General features: G+C 40.8%; 1 pseudogene; it reads left to right on the top strand.

The window, feature by feature from the left end:
* The first annotated feature begins 4,408 nt into the window (after positions 1-4,408).
* Positions 4,409-21,041, top strand: part of LOC126061383 (Y-box-binding protein 1-like) — a 57,797-nt pseudogene continuing 41,164 nt past the window's right edge.

Below are 21,041 nucleotides of genomic sequence, written 5' to 3'. Positions count from 1 at the left end.
TCAACATTTGATAGTTCTTGGAGCCTGTTGTTATGACTAATTTCTCACCAGGGGTCCTTTTGTCTTGTCTTTTGATGCTAGGATACTTTAGGGCCCGCCTCTTGGCCATTGCAAAGCCTCTTCCCCCACAGACAGAAAGATGCTAGAAGATGAAAAAAGCTCACATCAGACCTTGCTGCATCCCCTTAAAAGAGTGTCAAGAGAGGGTTTTTAAAAGTAGGATATGTAATAGCACCTTTGTTTACTAGTGATACAGGTGGGGAAAAAAAAAACAGTTGCCATGAAGTCAGTTCGGACTCATGGTGACTCCATGTGTGTGCTGCAAACGGTTAACATTCTTAGTTGCTAACCGAAATATTAGAGGTTTGAGTCCACCCAGAGGTGCCTAAGAAGAAAGGCCTAGTGACCTACTTCCAAAAAATCAGTCACAAAAATCTCTATGGAGTACAGTTTTACTCTGACACACATGGGGTCACCAATGATACTGCAGAAAGGAGAAATCAATGTGTAAAAAGGTAAAGAAAAAAAAAAACTGTTGCCATCGAGTTGATTCCAACTCAAAACAACCCTATAAAAAGATAGGAGATTTTTATTGGAAAGTTTTCCGTGAGTAAAAATGAATGGGATCTGGTGTACAAATGGAAAGCTGGGCCTTAGATAATAAAATGAATATGTCAACTATGGTAATGAGTGAAAAGACATAGTACAGATGCTGGTAGCTGAATAGGGTCATGCGAATTTGTGGAAATTCTGATAGCTTCAATTTCCTTATTGATATAAGAAACAAAGTCTTCCGCTAAGATGGAGGATGACGGCAAAGTATCCAAGTATTCAAGACTAGTTCTGATCCTCCTAGAAGCAGACATCAGATGGAAGGAGACACACAAGAGAGTGACTGGGGAAAGCACCTGGGAATAACAATGGGGGAGAAAGTAGGAGATGAGGAAGAGGGCCTTCAGACTGCAATGCAGAGATGCCACCGGTGAGAGAAGAGAGGAGGAATGGAGTAGAAGGAGCCTCAGAGTGCACTACAGTCCTGAGAAAGTCTTGGCCAGGTCAACAAAGTGTCCCCAAGCAGGGATTCCCATTAGAGGAACCCATATCAGGCAGGAGAAGCCCAGCTGTAAGTATCCCCCACTCTGCTCAATCACTGGCTGGAAGCAGCTCAGGGAAAGCATGGCCTTGGTGTGAGTGCCTAGGTGGACCAGAAAGTGCAGCAGCTAGAGACTGTCCATCACCTATGCTTCCCACGGCGGGTACTCTTGATGGGACACCTGGGTAGACACTTCTGTGGCTTGCGTAAGGTGTGAGGAGAAAGGAGAAGGTGTGAAATTATTATCTGGAAGAGTGGGCAAGTGAATGACCAGGAAAATGTAATCTGATTTGCAGTCAGCTTAAAGGTCTCTTGATACCTATGGTCCTGATTTGAAAGTGGGACTCTGGTGGCTGTATTTTTATCCCCAGGTATATTCAGTTGCTCAGATGCGTGTGGAGGTAAGGCAGAAAATTGGTTTTAATCAGGGCTGAAGTTTTGGCAAGTGAATACAACGAAGCAAGAAAGGGGCTCAAGGCACTGAGTTTCTGTTAAGGGTGGTGAAAAAATCCATAAACATTTAGTGGTGATGGCTGCATAACATGGTCAACGTAATTAATGTCAGTGGATTGGACACATAAAAAATGTGGAAGTGGCAAATGTTTTGTTATATATATTTTCCCAGAATAAAAAATGGGGGTGGGGGCTCATGGTATTTGAGACTATATACATGATTAGTGATTTACATGGACTTTAATCTAGATAAGGAGGGAAGTAGAGGCATGAGGAGCAATAAGTAGTGAAAAGACAGAAGGCACAATAAACTGAAACCCATCCTGGGATTAAGGGATAGAGTTGAGGTACTAGAGAGAATGAGCTGGAAATACAGGGTTCTACAGGAAGCAATCAGAGGATGGAAAACATAAATTAAGATTAGGAAGAGGCTGCAGTTATTGGAAATAATAAAGCCTAGGATATCACCAAGGCAATGAGTGGTTAAGGTAGGGTAGAAGGCAGTATCATCCATACAGAAAGCTCCACAAATGGAAAAGGTGGAGTATTGGAGGGATCATTTACATGTGTGTTGAACTTACTGAGAATTAAGACAGGAATAGTATTGGAGAGAGTAATAAAGAGCCAGTAGCTAAAATCACCCATAAATAAATGACTCAAGGATCAGAAGATGAAGGGAAGTAAATGGTATAGTCTGACGAAATGAGATTCAAAGTGTGAAGTGTTCAAAAAGAATGGAAGAAGGGCAGTCTAAAAATGGTAATAAGAAATAAGTTGTTGTTGTTGTTAGGTGTTGTAGAGTTAGGTGTATCTCATAGCAACCCCATGTATACCATAACAAAATGTTGACCTCTCCTGGACCATCCTCACAATCATTGCTATGTTTGAGCCATTGTTGCAGCCACTGTGTCAATCCACCTCATTGAGGGTCTTCCTCTTTTTCACTGACCCTCTACTTTACCAAGCATGATGCCCCTTTCCAGGAATTTGTCCCTCTTGATAACATGTCCTAGGTAAGCAAGTCAAAGTATCGCCATCCTTGCTTCTAAGGAACATTCTGGCTGTACTTCCTCTGAGACAGGTTCGTTTGTTCTTCTGGCAATCCACAGTATATTCAATACTCTTTGCCAATACCACAATTCAAATGCATCAATTCTTCTTCTGTCTTCTTTTTCATTGTCAAGCTTTCACATACATACGAGGTCACTGAAAAGGCTATGGCTTGGGTCAGGCACACCTTAGTCATGAAAGTGGCACCTTTCCTTTTTAAGATTTTAAACAGGTTTTCTTGAAGCAAATTTGCCCAATGATATATGTCATTTGATTTCTTGAATTTTTTATTTTTTTATATATGTCATGTTTTTGATATTTGTCATTTGATTTCTTGAATGCTGCTTCTGTTGGCATTGATCTTTGATCCAAGTAAAATGAAATCCTTTACAATTTCAATATTTTCTCCATTTATCACAGTGATAATGAGGGGGGAAAAGGAAATAAGGAGGACACATAACCCACATCTAGAGTCAGTGGTACTCAATCTTTTGCAGGGAAAAAAAAAAGGAATCATCAAAGGAAAGGGCTAGAGAGGAAGTAGTAACATAGAGGTATCCAGGCCAAGGAAAATTTCACTGCTTTAAGCAGCTTCCTTAGCTTGCCGCGTACCTTTGCATTAGAATCCTGTTTTCTTTGCTTGGCTTGCCCTGCAGATTTGCATTAGAATCCTGGTTCCTTTGCTTGGCACACACCGTAACTTTACATTAGAGTCCTGGCATTCCATGAAGTTATACGTAAACCCCATTGAACATGTGTAGTATGATTAAGAATATTGCTGATGTAACTTGTATGAACTTCCTGCTTGTAAACTCCTTACAATTAACTTTTCCCCTCACTTTCACTCTCTAGCCTTGGTGGCAGCAGCCCCAACTGTTTCCTTTCCTTGCACAACAAAGTAAAGGCACCTTTTCCACTCTCCCATTTACTGGCTGATACAAGTCACATCAAGCAGAACCTGGGGTTTCCACCTGGTGACAGTAGGATCCTCAGAGGAGATCTTGGTTTCAGTCAGAGCATGAACATGAATGAAACTGTATCTTTCAGGGCCAGTTAAGAGATAGCCCACACCAGGTAGCTCAATTTATTCAAGAAACTACTTCCAAAAAGTATTGGAAGAGCTGAAAAATCCAGCAAGGTAAGACACCCAAAGACTAGCAAGAATAGGAGGCCATATTGCTTATTGGCCTACAGAGCCAGAAGAAGGAGGTGATTCTACCAGAGCCCAAGAGTTGGGTCACCTGACAGGAACTGGAACCAAGTTGGAAGTGGGATGACAGACGGAGAATCACCCAGAAGGAGCTGGAACCAAAGAGACTATGTGGCCACTGCTGGAGCTCAAAACAGAAAGAAGGGAGAGGAATATCCTGGCTTCTCCTTTCCTGTTATTCTTTTTGGGTGCCATCAAGTCAATTCCAACTTATAGCAACCCCATGTAACCCCACCTCAGAGGGTTTTCTTGCCTGTAGTCTTTATGAAAGCAGATTGCCAAGTCTTTTTCCTGCAGAGATTCAGGAGAACCAACAACTTTTCGTTTAGCAGCCAAGCACTTAACTATTTGCACCACCAGGGCTCCTTCTCCTTTCCTTGATGTTGTTGTGTGCCATGAAGTCAATTCCAACTCATACAGACCTGTAGGACAGAACTGCCCCCACAGGGTTTCCTAGGCTGTAATCTTTATGGGAACAGATCTGCAGGTCTTTCTTCCACACAGTGGATGATGTGTTCAAATGACCAATATCGTGGTTAGCAGCTGAGTGCTTAATCATTTGCACCACCAGGGCTCCTTTCCTACCACCCATTTCTTGGGAGATGAAGGATGACCCGGGGCTTCTTATGGCAACTGATACAAATAGGGATAAAGAGGATAATGAGATTGGTCCTGGTGGGCTGCAGGCAGATAGTAGTGGTAAGGGGTGGGTGCTTGGATTTTATTGGGTTTTGGCGTTAATGTTGGAAGAGACTTGAGCGTGTATACAGTATAAGCCAACAGAAAAGAGACTGGAAATGACAGAGATAGATGAAAGAAGGAAGGGAAGGAGGGAGGGACAAAGCGAGAGAGGGAGGGAGGGTAGGAGGGTAAATTGAGATAGAGTTGGAGAAGACTTACTAAAGAGCAATCAACTGCTCTAGTCCTATGTTTCATTATCACATGAATTTCTCACAACAAACAGGTAAATTGGAGTCATAATTCCCTTTTACAGATGAAGAAACTGAGGCAAAGAAAGGTTCAGAATTCATCCAAAACCACACAGGCTAGAGAGGGTGCAGGGAAGGCTTGAGGCAAATGGAAACATTTATTTCCAAAGACTCATGGCTTTCTTGCTTCTATTATGACCAAGTTTAAAAGCATACCTTGTTTTCAAGTGTGTAAAACTCTCTAATCAGTAATAGAGTTTTTGTGTGTCATTGACAGTAGTTATTAACTGGCTAGAGAAAATGAAACTGGGACATGACTCAGCATGGGAAAGTGGAAGTGATTTTGTGGGAACATGCTTTCTGCAGTAATCATAGAAGACTCCAAGTCTTCTATGATTACTGTAGAAACCAATCTAAGCAGGGCTTAGATTTGCTAATTAGCAAAGCACCCACAGAAGGATTTCCGACTCTATCATGTTGCTCAGAAGTGTAGTACCCACACCCTCAAGCCCCTCGAATGAGCTAGCACAGACACATATTGTGCTGGACTTTGTGTCCCAGGGGTCTGAGCTGGATGGGTGGGGTATGTTCCTAAAATATCCAGAAGCAGGAAGAACCAGGGCAGCATAGTTGCTCAGTCTCTGGAGAGCACTGAAAATCCGGCAAAGGAAGCAGACTTCAGACATCAAGTTTAGAACAGATCAGAAACCGGAGACAAGGTCGGGCAGTCAGAAGCTGGCAGAAGTAGTGCATGACTGATAATGGTCAGGGGAAAACCTGGGCTTACATCCTTTACAGCCAGTCAGCTACTGGCACGGCCTGAAGAAATTATTATGCTTTAAAGACCATCACCAATGTAAGGATTTCTCTTTTTTAATTTATTTTCATTGTTTTTCTAAAACTGAATCATACTAGGTATATGATTTTATAATCTTGCTTTTTATGTCCTTTATATGTTATTCATTTATTTTTATATCATCTTAGTTCTCAGTCTACACACAGTAGTTTGGCAGTTTGGTTTTTGCCACCAGTACTCTACCTCCTGCACTGAAGAAGGATACAAAACAACAACAACAACAAAAAACTATTGCCTTTGCATTGATTCTGATTCATCGCGACCCCACCTGTTACAGAGCAAAACTGCCCCTTAGGGTTTTCTTGGCTATCATCTTTATGGAAGCAGATCACTAGAACTTTCTTCCAGAGCCCTGCTGGGCTCAAACCAACAACCTTTTTTCAGAAGTCAAGCACAAACTACTTGCGCCACCTAGGGACCTTGACAAAGAATTGTTGTTTTTAGTCACCATCAAGCTGATTCTGACTCATGGCAACTCCATGTCTTACAGAGGAGAACTCCCCTGGGTTTTCTTGGCTGTAAGTTTAACGGGAGCAGATCACCAGGCCTTTTCTTCATCGGTACCACTGGATGAGTTTTGAAATGCCAACGTTTAGGTCAGCAGTCAAGCACAAAACATTTGCACCACCGACGCTGGTGATATAATAATTGCCAAATCCAGTGGCCCCTTCCAGTCCTGGCTTACGTGACCTATCTTCCTTGGCCGCTCCCTCCATAACCTAACATTCCCTCCCTTCCACAACTTCTCTCCTGTTTTCCATCCCTCACTGGCTGCTCCTTCTCATTTCTTATCATTTTCTTCTGACAACCCTTGAATATGCAGGACAGATGCCCACGGAAAACTTGCCTCTATTCTCCCTTTACACACCCTTCTTGCACACTGTCCTTTACCTACCACTGTGCACTTTGACACACAAGTTTGAATCTTCAGCCCTGTCCTCTCTACTGAATTCCAAACCCTTAGATATAATTCAACCTAGATTTCCCACTGACCCGTTAAACTCAATATGCCCCAAACAGAAATTGTGATCTCTTCTTCCTTCTCCAATATGAAGATTTTTTCTTTTAAGTTTTCAGACAGAAATTCTCTCAGTAGCTATCTTGCCTCTTCACTGTAGTAACATCAGTAACCACACAGCTAATATTTATTGAGCTCAAGTACTATGCTAAGAGCTTTACAGACATTATCTCGTTTAATCCTCGCAACAAATCTGTGAGGGAAGTACTATTATCACCCTCATTTTACAGTAAGGAAACTGAAGGTGAGGAGAGTGAAGAAAAACTTGCTCAAGAAAAGCTAGCAGGTAAACGGCAGAGTTAAAAGCCAGGCTAAGTTGAAAGTCTGCACAGCTCAGAGCCCACGCTCTTAGCACAATGGCTCTACGGAAAGACTCAGGAAGCCTGAGATTTTGCAAAAGGGATTTTTACTAACTATGTGAAAAAGAAAACAAAATGCAAAAATGGATTAAGATACAAAGCACATATTGTTTGCTCAAATGCAACAAGGTCCATTTGGATCAACCTGGCCAGCTTAGCTTGGCACCCAACCCTGGCTCCTTCTTACCAACTCTTTCTCCTTTAGGTACTAGACCAAATCAAGCAGACTCTTTGGCTAAGAGTCTGCCTGCCATCTGCTGTGGGATCATTGACTTCTCCCCAAAGCGGCTTGTTAGAATTTGCCTCTGCTCCGTGAGGTACCAGTTTCCCATCAAGCTCTGCGTTGGTCAGCTGAGCCCACTTCAAAAAGGAAGGTGTCACTCTACTTCCCTCCCCTAACACTGAGCTTCAGATTTCCCTGAAACCACCTCCTCCTCCTCCCTTTAAGACTCAAACCCTGGGAGTTCTAACCCTTCCACAACTCATTCTTGTGTGTGCTGTTTGGCATAAAACGATGCATTCGACTAAGTGATTTTCGAAGCTGGTGAGACCACTTAGTAAAGACTAACTTCTTTGTCGTGGCCTCTCTAGTGGCTTTGTAGCTTGGATAACATCATTCTTGGATACAGCCTGGCCCTATCAGCCCCTTCTTCCCCCCAGATCCCATCACCAAGGCCTAGAAAGAGACTTTTTAATGATTCCTTAAATTTTCAAACCACTGTATAGTGTCGCTGTAGGGTCACCATGAGTTGGAATCGACTCGACTACAACAGGTTTGGGTTTTTTTTTTTTTTTTTTGGTCCTTCCACTGAACAGTCTTAGAATTTCTTCTGGTTCTCAATTCATTTGCGGAGTAGAGATCTGTATAGTTTGTTTTGTTTATACAAACATTTATAGAATACCTGTTTTTATGCCAACAACTGTGCATTGAGGTTGTGCTAAAGTTAAAAGGACAATAAGAAACAATTCTTGACCTCAAGGAAATGTCAGTCCATCCAGAGAGCCAATAAGCATACAGATTATACACGGAAGTGAACCAAATGTTAAGAAAGCCTGAGAACCATCCTCTAAGTTGAAGTGTTGGTCTCAGAGTGTAGAGGTCCTGCGAGCACTATACCTTAAGATTCCCCTGAGTAGGGACTGAATCTTTTTCGTTATTCAATCCCGACCCCTAATAAGTGTCAGCGCAAAGTCAGTGCCCAATAAGTGTTTGTTAAATGAATGATCGTGCCCACTTACAAATTCCCTTTGATCTGAGTTGCATTATTCAGATGTCACAGAGTCAGACCAGGTAAATAACAAGACACTTAAATTGTAACCCAGCCGTGTGGTTCTTGGGAAAGAGTTCCAACGGCAGGTCCTGAAATCAGTGAAGCCTCACATCTGTCCCGGAAGCTCCACCTACCCGCACAGCTGATCCCTACTGAAGCTGTCTTACAGACCCTCATTTCAACGTGGCACGCAAGCCTCTCTGCAGCCTTTGTGCAGCCTCTGTTTCATATCTCTAGATACCAAGAACTCAATCCCACGAGGCTCCATGCAGCTCAGACAATTTGGAAGCCCTTCTTTGCAAAATCAAAATGAAATGTGCCTTCCTGAAACTTCTCCTTACCTGCCCTAGTTTTAGCCTTGATACCACAAAGAACAAATACCTCTTCCACAGGGTAGCCTCTCAGGTCTTTAAAGACTGAACTTTAAACACTCACTAAACGTTTTCTTGGACTGACTATAAACATCCTCGGTGTTATCAATTATCCCTCATATTCCAAGTCCCCTCAGTGGCCTGGCTGTTCTCTTCTGAACACACTCTTAATTGCTTACATCTTTTTTGAACGTAGTATCCGTAATAGAATGCCATACTACATGTGCCATATGATCACCATAAAGAATACAAGTAATATCACCCCCTTTATTCTAGATAAAAAAAATAAAAACCACTACCGCCGAGTCGATTCCGACTCATAGCAACCCTATAGGACAGAGTAGAACTGCCCCATACATAGCATATTTTAATTAATGTGGTTTAAGATCACATTAAATTTTTTTCCCCAGTAACATCACACTGCTAATTTATGTTGTGCTTACTGCCAAATAAATCTTTCACATGGGTCATTACCAAATTGTTTCTGCCCATCTGGAGACTTGTCTAGCTGATTTTTGGACCCAAAGGCAGGGTTTTCCATTTTTTCCCTGTTAAACTTCATGTTGGTAGATTCAGCTTATAGTTCCAGCAAATCTTTTTGGATCCTAACTCTGTCATTCATCAACTTCAATACTCTGCCAAGTTTAAATTTATCCATTCATTGATTCAAAAGTACATATATAATTCATTGAGTGCTCACTGGATGTGAGGCACTGTTTTTAAGCACTGGGGACTCAACGGAGACGAAGACAAACAAAACCTCTGCTCTCGGGGATTTCACATTCAAGTGTGGTAAGGGGATGGATAGGAGAAGAGCTGGGGAGAGGGGCATTGTAGGTGGTGGAGACAGAGAGAGCCTCTCTTTGCATCCTCTAAGAGTGAGGTTAGCCTGCCTTCTGTATCTTAGACTGGCCTTTGATAAGCATTAAACTGATCCTTCTCTCCGAGTTGACAAAAGCACTCTGAGTATGTTCTCTTAACCATTTCTACTTCCCCGTTGTCAACACGAGTGCCCACTGAGAATCTGGCACAAACTGCTGCATTTCCTTGGTTTTCGTCCAAGTAATCACGCAGGTGTTCTAAAATGAACTTTCATAACCCCCCTGGGAGTATAACTGGTCTGACCCACTTCACTAGTCTGAAGTACAAACACAGCCATGTCTATTTTACTTTTCTAACTAATTACTCAAATCCCAATCAGTCTTCCGTAAAGAACTGCATTCCAGGAGATTCAGAGAGAGGCTGCCTTTATAAAGTCCAAAAGAGCCCTTGCTTGTACCCTCTCCTTAAAATATCACAGACTCCTGTTTATATAACTAAAGGGGTCACTTCTGATTTTTTTTTCAATAATTACAATAACTCCATCTAAAGGTAACTTCCTGTTTCAACTTCTGTATTTTTTTTTACCAAAAAAAATATATAGATAAGTGCACTATTCTATTAGCAGTTGAGGGAGGGGTCATTTCTTCTTTAAAGACCAATTTGGAGAAGAAAAATAAATGTAAAGTCCCTAAATGTTCCTAGTGATAGATTTTAAAAGCCGGGCCTTGTGCACACAGCAAAGATGAAGAAGAAAGTAGAGAAGAGGGACCTGGAAGCCTGATCTAATATACTCTTTTACCAGAAGTGAGGAAATGACCTTCTCCTTCTCCACATCTTCCAGTTTCTGTCCCTTTTCAACTTCACCTTCCAAGAGAAGAGGCCAAGACTGAGAGGAGACATAAGGCGCTGAACTGGAATAAACTGCAGAAGCTAGGTTAGGAGAATGAGCTGGCCAAAAACAGAAACCATTCTTCATTAGCAGCCTTCCAGACTAGTCCTGACATCTCACGTCAGGCCTTGGCAATCTACCCCACAGCAGGCAGCCTGCTGGGGAATTTCTGTGACACACCAACCATTCACCCGCCCTCTGCAAAGTACGCTGTCACGCCCTCCTACCTCCATCTTGCTCAGCCTGGTCCTGCAGGCGTCCAGGGCTTCACATCCCACGAAGACTTTGTTCTCGGTGGAGTCTGCCTATCTCCAATGGCCCCACACCGAAAGTTCCCCTTATGCCCATTCCAAAACACCTTCGTGTTTTGTCTGATTTGTCAAACTCTAGGTGAAAAAAGTGAGACCCAGCTTATTTACACCTTTAAAAGGAATTTGTTAACCAAAACACGTCTCTCTGAGATAAGATGTGAATTATTAGCCTTCCAAATTACTCCACATTTACTTTTTCCCTTCTAGTCAGCACGAGTGAAAAATATAGGGCACTCACATTGCTCAATTGAGCACAGCTGCATCCTCAGTTTAGGGAATGACTCTGTACCAATGGCATGGGACTCAGACAAAACAAAGCGACGTTACTTAAGAGGGAGTGAGGTTTGAGCAGAAATTCTCCAGATCCTGGTGGAAGCCATAAGTGGAAGACCTTTTGGTGACTATAACAATAATGATAATAAAAATGGCAGCTAATATACATTGTTGTTGTTAGGTGCCGTCTAGTCGATTCCAATGCATAATGACCCTATGTACAACAGAACTAAACACTGCCCAGTCCTGTGCCATTCTCACAGTCATTACTGTTTGAACCCACTCTTGCAACCACTGTGTCAATCTGTCTTGAGCTGATATATACACGCTTACAATATACATAATTTCATTTAATATTTGCAACAACCCTATGACAGATATTACTATTAGACTTTCACAAATCCTAATTACAAAATAGATTACTATTATTACTTTCACAAAGTAGAGAATTTTAATTAATCCTTCAAGAAACAATGACCCTATTCTCATGTTCTACTCTAACATCTGTAGAGATGGGTCTTTGGGGCAGGAAGGCTCATAATCGGAGTGGGCATGGCCCTTTCCCCCTTTTGCCACACCCAAAGGCAGCTGCCTTCCCTTCCTTGCAGAGGACTGGCCCCATCACGTTCCACAGATGGGACCAAATGACTTCATCTTGCTCTCAGCAATTGCGTGAAGAGGCATACAACTAAAACAGCCTGTTACCCTTGTTTCTCAACCACCCCCAACAATACTGCACTTACAGAATTCTTCACTTTAACAAGTTTCCTTTGGTTTAAACTTCTCTACAAGAGATAAACTGCCTCAGACACAGTGAGAGCCTGTCTGCCCTTCCTAGAATTAATCCTTTATAGCCACAGGTATGTATTAAAACAAGGTCATGTCGTCGGTGATAAAAGCCAAGGCAGGGATGAGAATTTGATCTCCAGATATCCGAGGATAGGATAACCCTGAGCGTGTATCCACAAGAAAAATCCTGCATGGAACACTCCCTAAACAAACTCCTTCCGGGGTGGCAACTCTCAGGAGAAGCCAGGCTTGAGCGTTTTATTATTGTTTTTGCTTTTGCTGTGAATTTACATTACCAGTCGATGCTGTTAATGCATTTAGTTTGCTGTTTATTGTCTAAAAAGGAAGCGTTTGTGGCATGAAGTAGAGGACCAAAGAGTGTCCCCCCCCATGGGCTAGACATTTTGGAAAGGAAAAGAAGGGAAGTAGGAAAACCCTTTTAGAAAACATACTAGTCTGTGTCACATTTCCTCCAGAACTTTCTTGCCATCTCTGTCTCCTTGTAAAGGATTAACTTTGAAAGCCTTTTTCTACACCATGAGTTTGAGAAGTTTTTAGAGGCATCATAGAAGACATTGGTGGTTCAGTGATAGAATTCTTGCCTTCCACCTGGGAGACCAGAGTTCAATTCCCCACCAATGCACCTCAAGTGTAGCCACCACTCGTCCATTAGTGCAGGCTTTCATGTTGCTATGATGCTGAACTGATTTCAGTGGAGCTTCCAGTCTAAAACAGACTAGGAAGAAAGGCCTGGCAATCAGCTTCTGAAAATTAGCCAAACCCTCTGGCTCACAATGGCCCAATCTCATTGTGCATGAGATCTCCATGATTAATATCAACAACAACAGAGGCATCTGAAAGCAGAGGTTGGCCCGGGATGCTTCTTGCTCCATCTTTCACGTTGGAGGTAAGAGGTAGACATTTGCACAGTGAAGGGTTAAGCCTTGTTTTGATGTCTGGAGATTTCCCTCAGCTTTGGACAGCCACAAGCTCTTTGAAGACAAAGACTTTATCCATGTTTCTCATCCCCAGGCCTAGCACAGTGTCAGACACTAACATCAGGGAGCAGATGACTGATAAATTTACTTGAGTCAAAATTAACACCCCTCCAGCCTGTGCCCCTGCCCAGTTAGAGGAGAAGTTTTGGGGGGGCTTTATGGAGTTAGCGTAAGTAGCAAGAGGCCAAGAGCTCTCAGGTTGAGACACGACATACTTCTCACTCTAAAGACAGGGAAATTATTTTCAAAAAATACCAGAAAATAGATAACAAAGTAGTGATACTTGTGGCAAGTGAAGGCTAACTGTTAAGTACTTTGCTTCGGAACCTGGGCTGTGTACATGGGTAATGTGAGCGCAAGAGGTCAACAGAGTTTTCTTACTGAGTTTTTCAGAATTGCTCCAAATAGAAATCAAGATGTCTGGAATTTGGAAAACTGGTGTGCTCTGCCTGCAGAAGCGAACCTACTCTTTTGGTTTTATTTCATTCTTAATATTAAAGAATGTGATTTTCATCACCGTGCGGTTCACAATGATAGCAGCTGAAACAAACAGCTGCTGAGGAAATAGGGGGACCAGTTTTCCCCCACAGGCCTCCCACTCTGAAGAAGACATCTTCTTTTGTTGGAGCACAAACGCGTATCTGGCGGACCTTTCTTCTCCCTTAAATTTAGAATATTTGGGAGTTAGTCTCTCACTCTAACACTGAAACAAATGAAAACTTTTTTTTTTTTTTCCTCCACTCCCATGGCTACTTAACAAAACTAAAGTCCTCATCACGTCAAAATTAGTTCTGGCAGCCTGCCTTCTCCCTTAGGATATTTTTGCTTAGAGGTAAGTTCCTTAAGGACAGATACCGTGTTTACTCAGCATTTCAAGCAGCTATAGTGCATCATCTAACACACAATGAGGTTCTTTTAAGGGTTTGTTCATTGAGTGAATGAATAATTGCGTGAGCTTTCAAAAATCTCTCTCATTGTGCCAATCCTGTTAATTGCTCTGATCCTGTTAATGGCTGGCTACGGCCTACCTCATCAAAATTAATTGTCTCTAATTGCTTCCAAGGGCCCTCAGCAATCCTGCCCTGCTAAACTTGTAACCTCGGTCCTTCTATACCTTAGCAGTCAGTATCCACTCTCATAAACCTGCCCATCACCAGACCATGGCTCTGTGGTCCGTGTCTTCCTATTGTTCCACTACATGGAACGTCAAGGGCCTCTTCAGATCTCACCTTCTCCATGAAGTCTTCCTGACAGAGTCCGAACCAAAAACACCCATTACTGAAAGTCAATTCCAACTCATAGTGACCCTACAGGACACAGTAGAACTGTCCCATAGGGTTTCCTAGGCTATAATCTTTATAGAAACAAACTACCACATGTTTCTGCCGTGGAGCAGCTGGTGGGTTTAAGCCACCAAGCTATGAAAATGAAAAAAAGGAATTAAATGTATGCCGAACCCTATCTCATTCCAGCAATTGGTCATGTTCATTATATGGATCTATAAACCAATAGGGGGTTGTGGGGGGAGAAGCAGCAGCCACCCCGCAACTTGAGAGATGCACTTCCAGCAAAATTTTACTTTTATGTTAAATGATAATGCATCAATTATTTTTGTTTCGATTATTTGTATAGTTTTTTTTTTTTTTTTTTGCATTTAAAGTCTTACAGTCATGGGAAATTTTAAAAAATTATTGAAGTTCCAATATGTATTTCATTGGAGTCCCTAGGTGGTACAAATGGTTAATGGACTCTGCTGTTAACCAAAATATCGGAGATTCCAGTTCACCCAAAAGTGCCTTGGAAGAAAGTCACCTCAGAACACATCCACTTGCAAAAAATCAGTTACTGAAACTTCTGGAGCACAATCCATACTGTGCACCCACGGGATCACTATGACTCAGAATTGACTCAGTGGCAAATAACAATAAAACATACATTATTGTTTTCTATCTATAGATATAAATACAAAAAAAAAAAAAAAAAAAAAACCCGGACCCATTGTTGTTGGATTGATTGTGACTCATAGCGAACCTGTAGGACATAAATATTTTTAAAGAATGTTTACAATGTCTGTAGCTCAATTTTAACTACTTTAGCCTAGACAGTGTGGTATTTAGTTTGTTCTAGTTAGCTGGAGCTTTCATTATTGGAGTCAGTTGTCCTAATCAAAAATATACAGTAGAGGGACTGTCAGCTGGTGATTTAATATGGAAATCTGTATTTGATCTGTGGCTAACAAAAGGAAGAGTATGGCCCCAGACACCCTTTCAGCTCAGTAATGAAGTCACTCCTGAGGTTCACCCTTCAGCCAAAGAATGGACAGGTCCTTAAAACAAAACGAGACTAAAGGGGCACACCTTCCCTGGGGCAAGGACTAGAAGGCAGGAGGGGACAGGAAAGCTGGTAATAGGGAACCCACGGTTGAGAAGGGAGAATGTTGACATGTTGTGGGGTTGTTAACCAATGTCATAAAACAACATGAGTACTAACTGTTTAATGAGAAGCCGGTTTGTTCTGTAAACCTTCATCTAAATACAATTAAAAAAAAGAAAAAAGAATTCAATGAGGCCTGTACTCCTTTCCCTTAGGGAAGGTACCCTAGGCTTGCCCTCTTCAGTCCTGAGTCCAGCGTTGGTTTAACAGGAATACTAGTTGCCTGATGCCAGCTGTACATTTAACAGGATCCTCCCCTGGAATGTTGCTAAAGGACAGAAGCCTGGCGTGTCATAGAGCTTACAGAACAAGCTGTAAAAATTGAGCTGAGGCTGCTTTGCTAATTAAATATTTGTTTAATGACTATCTGTATGTAGGGTAGAATTTTACATGAGGCAAGTTTGTGGAAATGGGGACAGTGGTGGTTCACAGGTGGCATTCCCACCTTCCATGTGGGAAAAGCGAGTTAGTTCCCAGCCAGGGCACCTCACCCACGGCCACCACTGGTCCGTCAGTGCTGGCTGCTGTGTGGCTGTGATGCGGAGCGTATCTCAGCACGGCCGTCCAGACTGGAGAAGTTAGGAAGAAAAGCCTGGCGATCTACTTCCAAGAGTAGATTAATGTTTTTCTTCTTTCCTTGCCAAAAGAGAGGCATTTGCTTAATTGAATAGAGGAAGGAAAGCCTTTTCTCCATATATGGAATGGAACCCAAGCTAGTTTTATAGACAGAAAAATGAAGTTCTCAGCAGATTATCTGTGGAAGTAGTCCAGCGTTGAACAATAGCACCTTCCTAGTGGTTCTCCATGGAACTATTACAACGGTATCAAGTCCAAAGTAGGCTCAGGTGACTCCTGTGCTCCGGAACTCCGTGGATACCACAGAAATACGAGGATGGAAACAAAAGATGAATGTGGAGAAGTGAAAAGGAGTAACATAGATGAAAACATGGAAACATTTCGATTGGGAAAAAAAAGACTGCAATAAAAGAAAATTTCTTTTTCTTTTTGGTAGGCTATTGAAACCCAGGCTGTGTCTGGCTATTCTGTTATGAAGCCAGCAGCCTCTGTGCCCTGTGTTTCCTCCCTGCCTGGTCCCCTTTGTGGTTACATTTTATTCTTACACCCAAGAGAATGTAATTTAACTTGACTTCTTGCATTCAATTTCTCTTTGTTTAGTACAGATCATGTTAAACTCTGCATTGAAAGAATGAGGAATTGAATTAATGTGTAGTTTGAATATTATTTGTTTTTATGTTTTCATGTCCTCTTCCTGCTATTCTTTTTTTTTTTTTTTTTTATGGATCATGTTGCACTTTCCAGAAGGTGAGGGAGATGCAGGTTGTATGGGAAACTATTTTGGTACTTACTAGCTTATCACAATAAGGGGTTGTTTGTTGTTTGTGTTCTGTGCACTCTACATTTTTATCCTTTCTTTTAATCTTCATTTGTCAATGATTACTAATGGATGATTGTAGCTACTACTTCTCTGAGCAACGTTTCATTCTCATACATAAGGCCACCATGGGTTGGAGCCAACTCAATAGCAACTAATAACAACAAAAACTTTCAACAATAACCCAAAACACAGATAGGTTATTTCATTTCTATGTTTGTTAATGAAATCAGACAAATTCTTCTTTAGAAATCCATTTTCTTACCTTGCATAAGCTTGGAGACTACAACAGTGTTGTCTTTACATTAAATCCTAATCAAAAAGAACCAGGACTCCTTTTTTATGAATGCGTATTTTAAATGCCTTTGTTGTTCTGGTAAACAATTGAAGCAATACAGAAAAATATAATAAAAAGAAATATCACCTGAAATCCAACACCCGAAGATTTCCAATGTTAGCATATTGCTTGAACATACATTGTAAAATATCTTTGTGCCTAAAGACACATTTGTAAATGCATGTAGTTTTACATGAGGGGATCTTTCTACTCAGACCGTCTTGAAACATAATTTTTCACTCAGCTATATCTCGGTCATCATTTCATGTCCATAAGGATGGAAATCTTCAGTCTGCAGTGTGATCTGGCCCCTACCTCTCCTGTCTCATATCCGACTTCTCTCCCCTTTGGTCGTTCCACTTCAGCTGCACTGGCCCCTTGCTACTCCTCAAGCACACAAAGCTCCTTCCTACATCAAAGCCTTTACATTTGCTGTTTTCCTCTTCTTGGAACGCTCTTTCTCTGGGTCTTTGACAGGCAACCTCATTTTTGGCAGCCGGGTCCCAGCTCAAATGTCTCCTCTTCAGAGACATCTTCCATGACCACTCTATCTGAAGGGCCCCCCAATCACTCTACCTCTCATCACCCTGAATTATTTTCCTCATCATCTTATCTCTGTCTAAGATTACGTTATTAATTTGTCAAATGACTGGGGCATTTTTTTAATGAATCTTTTGTAGAGCAATTAAAGAGATTGATAAACTGACCAATTAGCTAAACTTCCAACAAATCAAGAAATTATCAGAATTCAAGTTTCAAGGACAATTGGCATGACTTTACAATAACTTTTTATCAATAGCTTATATCCCTGGGTGGTGCAAATAATTAACATGCTCAGCTACTAACTGAAAGATTGGAGGTTGAAGTCCATCCGGAGGCGCCTTAGAAGAAATGTCTGGGGATCTACTTCTGAAAAGTCAGCCATTGAAAAACCCTGTGGAGCGTAGTTCTGCCCTGACACACGTGGGGTCCCCACGAGTCAGAGTCAACTCAACAGCAATTGGTATTCGGCATATGTCCTAACAGGAAAAAGAAAGCGAAATTCCCTCCTGAACACACAAACACTTCTCACAGTTATTGCTTATAAATTAAAGAGATGAAGCGACTCTGACGCAGCCTTTCTTACTTTAATATTTAAAAATTGCTGGAGAGTTGCTAAAATGCAAACTTTGGGCAACATAAGCTTCTAATCAGTTCAATTATATTGTAAGGAAGATTTGAAACTTAAATGATCAGGCCCTTAAAACACAAGAAGAGTAAAAATTTTTTTTTCAAAAATCTACTGATCAGTAAATAACCCAGCAATGAAATCTATAACCAGATTTTCTATGAGTACTCGTAAATATAAATAATATTATCATTTGAGAGAAAAGATACATCTCACCTATGAAAGGAAAAATAAATTTTTAGAAACATTTGGAAATAATGAGCTGGCTCGATTAAGATGAATACCTTGGAAATTAGAAAAGGAGTAAAGCTAATGACTCTAAACATCACTTAATAAAAAGCGATTCTTTTGATTTAAAGTGAAGATGAAAACCATTGTTTTGATTGTTGTTATTATTTCTTACTCATAAACCCACAGGGCTCTAACATTCTCATTTAGAAGTATTCATTAGTGGAGTCTGAAAAACGTGAACATTAGGCTTGGATGCTTAAAAATGTCTACAATAAGAAATAATTACTAGAAAAAATTGCAGTAGAATTCACCACAAATTGCTTTTAGTTCATTTAACTAAAAAATGTATCTTACAAGTTAAAGGATATTTGAAATTAAATATTTCCTTCTTCCTGCTGAAATTTCTTTAAAGCAATTTTTAATTTGTAGTTGGCCCAGGTTAACTATTAAAGATAGACTTGTCCCTTCTACTCGGAACTTGAACCCATTAAGGGATAAAGCACTGCCATTTTAATGATTCTATAGAGACTCCAAGCAGCCCCGGAGGTATAATGGTTAGGGCCGATAACCAAACTGTTGGCAGTTCAAAACTATCAGTGTCTCTGCAGGAGAAAGATGTGGCAGTCTGCTTCTGAAGGTATTTACAGGCTTGGAAACCCTATGGGGTAACTATGAGTCGGAATCAACTTAACAACAGTGGAACAGTGGATTGGTTTCTTTGGATAGAGAAAGTCCACTTGTAGAAATACTTGCTGTAATTCAAGTATCACATTGCACATTCTGAGGGTGCCAAAATTAAACGGTACAATTAATAATTTTGGAGATGGTTGGTTTGTACTCCTGGAATGAATCAATAGTTCTGTTACTTTTATTGAGCACATTACAAAGACTCCAGTGTTCAAGGGTCACCCTTCCCTTTATATTCCGCAAATAACAATAATCAAAATCTCTCATTGCACGTGGTCACCATGATGTCCAATCTTTTAGATGACCAGCTCTTCAAGCATTTGTAAGGGTCCCCAGTGATTGCATAGACACATTTCACAAATCTGGTTAGGCTGTTACGTCTATTGCCAATTCAATCAGTTGCTACAGGGGCCTCTGTTGCTACACCTTTCTAAGTCTAGGCTAAAGTGCTCAATAAAACTTTACTAAAGACTTGGGCCTCATAAAGGGCAACCGAAACAAAAAAAGAAAACTTAAAATGGGATATCAATTATTTCTACTCCTAGAGACAATCAGTCATACCTCTTCACTGAATTTACCTCAACTGATTTTCTCTTTCCTTAACGCCCCAGCTTGCTGCCATTTGCAGGGTCCAGCTTGTCTCCCATATACAGAAGCATCCCAAAGTGTCCCTCAGCTTTCATTGTTCCTCCCCTTAATTAGCATGAGATCATAAAATTTGGGAAGACATCACTCTGCCCACAATGCAGACAAGGTTTCCTATTATAGGATATCTGAGCTTCTCCTTGTCCCCAACTTTTCAATCCCAGAATGGAATTTTGGATTTACCTATCGATAACCTGAAGGGCATTAAATTTTTGCCCAAATGAAAAGCACAATCTTCCTCCAAAGATAAAGTATGTCTCCACCCTTAAAGCAATAGTGAAAACTACTAGCAGCTTTAAAATAATAATCTGGTATCTTGAATGAATAAATTAGATCTACAATATGAATATATCTGGGAAATGTAAGAATGTTACAGAACAATATAATATGAAATAATGTATGTAAATATATTTTATATGAAGATACAATGTGCAACAAGTAAAGAGAAGCATGAAGAGGGAGGATCTTCACCAATCTTAAAATATTGGTTGTCCATTATTCTTAACGAAGGGAGGCTGAAAACAGTCCCTTTGAGAACAGGAACAAGACAAGGATGCCCTTTATCATCACTACTATTTAATATTGTGCTGGAAGTCCTAGCTAGAGCATTAAGGCAAGAAAAAGAAATAAAGGGCATCTGAATTGGTAATGAAGAAGTAAAACTGTCCTTATTTGCAGATGAAATAGCACTATACATAGAAAACCCAAAAGACTCCGTGGGATAACTAGTGGAACTAATAGATTCAACAGAGTAGCAGAATACAAGATAAACATACAAAAATCAGTTGGATTCACATATACCAATAAAGAGAACTATGAAAATGAAATCAGGAAACAATACCATTTATAATAGCCCCTAAAAAAATAAAATACTTAAGAATAAATCTAACCAGGGATGTAGAAGACCTATACAAGGAAAACTGCAAAACACTACTGCAAGAAACTGAAAGAGATCTACATAAATGGAAAAACATACCATACTCATGGATAGGTAGACTCAACATTAGGAAAATGACAATGCTACCCAAAGCAATCCAGATCCAAATACCAACAACATTCTTTAAAGCAATGGAAAAACTAATCATTAACTTTATATGGAAAGTGAAGAGGCCCTGATTAAGTAAAGCACTATTGAAGAAGAAGAATAAAGCAGGAGGACCACCTGACTTCAGAGCCTACTACGCAGCTATGGTAGTCCAAACAGCCTGGTACTGCTACAACAGACACATCGACTAATGGAACAGAATTGAGTACCCAGATGTAAATCCATCCATCTATGATCACCTGATCTTCAACAAGGGCCCAAAGTCCATTAAATGGGGAAAAGACAGTTTTTTTAACAAATGGTGCTGGCAAAACTGGATGTCCACCTGCAAAAAAATGAAACAGGACCCATACCTCACACCATATGCAAAAACTAATTCAAAATGGATCAAAGACATAAATATGAAACCC

The sequence above is a fragment of the Elephas maximus genome, chromosome 18, assembly GCF_024166365.1.
Source record: "Elephas maximus indicus isolate mEleMax1 chromosome 18, mEleMax1 primary haplotype, whole genome shotgun sequence".
NCBI lineage: Eukaryota > Metazoa > Chordata > Mammalia > Proboscidea > Elephantidae > Elephas > Elephas maximus.
This window is presented reverse-complemented; position numbering and strand designations above follow the sequence as displayed.